Consider the following 1617-nt stretch of genomic DNA (forward strand, 5'->3'; position numbering starts at 1 on the left):
GCATACGTAAGCAAAACCACACATACATTTAAAGAGCACACAGGATTGAGCAAAGATGACTGCCGAGAGTGTGTTTACAGCTTCATGTTTACGCTTTTGCTCTTTTTTTTTTTAACACTACTACTCGATACACAGGAGGAATACAAGAAGTCACCTTCTGTTTGTCAAATTACCATCGAGGGAATCTGGCAGTACAAAAAAGCAACATTATATAATCAATGCATAATTGCTGGATTGACTGGTTGTTTTTTAATGCGTATAAAAAATAAAAATCAAACTGCCTCTTGTGTCCCATTTTTTCTGGATACAGCTCTCGGAGGAGAACATTTGGATACTCCAAAAGCATTTCGCTAGCTGCAGCGTAAGCTAGCGAATGTTTGTTGATAAAGTAGGTAGTGACAAGAGTGCATGTGAGTCACATTTGCAAATGCTTACCCAATATTGTACAGTATGTTCTTTATGGGAACCTGGTACACCTCTGTTGCTGTTCTGAAAAACTACATTTTTTTGCTACCCGCAACCCACACAAAATGGGTCTGCGACCCACTTTTGGATGGCTAGCAAACAGCGCAATCACACTCCATTTACACCTTTAAGAATGTTTAATGAACCTACTGTGAGTAACTTTTGGCAATGTTTGTCTGGATTTGCCCTGAGATTGACTCTCCCTTTTGCCCAAGTCAACAACGACTGGTTCCAACTCACCCTTGGTTCTAATTAAAAGCGCTCTAGCAAACATACGAATGGATCTTGATTCTGTGCCATTCTCGCTTCATATTTTAAAGTATTGAGATGTACCTGAAAAACGTGTGCGTTGCTGGTGCTTTGTAATACCTGTATTACATAAGCACTTGTAAAATTACATAACGCAAGCTTGCGTTTGTACAAACATACATTCAAAGCAGTTTGGTAATTCTTCAAAATCAGTTCACATTATCCACACCCTTCTTCAAAGATACAACGCTTACAGGCATCTTGGCGTGTCTTTGTCTTTGTGGATAATTCATAGTTAGACAAGGACATGTCTATAAACGTCCCATTGGGCCATGCCGAAGATTAATAATTTTGACAACAATTGAGAATTTGCTGTAGAAAGCGATGAGGCAAGCCAAAATGGTAGTGAAAGGAATAAAGGGCTATAATGAAGCTTAGTGGTAACATCACAACATACCATCAAATTACAAGATACTATGAGCAAGATCATGATGGAATTGTTCAAATCTGATTTGTTGTTAACAGAGCTTTTATGCTGTCTCAACATACATTAGCCTCCTAGCCTACTTCTGTTCTCAACTTTGATGTTCCAATACTTTCAATGGCATGATTACGCCAGTCCCGAGCAAGATACATGCTATTTTACGACATTTTATTTGAGTCCTCAACAACATTTCGAAAGACAGTTTTTTTCTGCAAAAAAAACTGCTATCAACATTTACATAACAATTCACAAAAAAAAAAAAACCACATATTGTATCAAAGCTACCTATTTGTCAAAGAGCAATTGTCATTCACACCCATCACGAGGATTAGTGGCAAGCTTGTGGATATGCAGCGTGAAAAAAAGCCGTGACACAAGAGGAATGATTGAGTGCAATGAAAAGTTCAACTTGTTCACAC

The sequence above is a fragment of the Hippocampus bargibanti genome, linkage group LG01, assembly GCF_051943395.1.
Source record: "Hippocampus bargibanti isolate YZ-2025 linkage group LG01, ASM5194339v1, whole genome shotgun sequence".
Taxonomy (NCBI): domain Eukaryota; kingdom Metazoa; phylum Chordata; class Actinopteri; order Syngnathiformes; family Syngnathidae; genus Hippocampus; species Hippocampus bargibanti.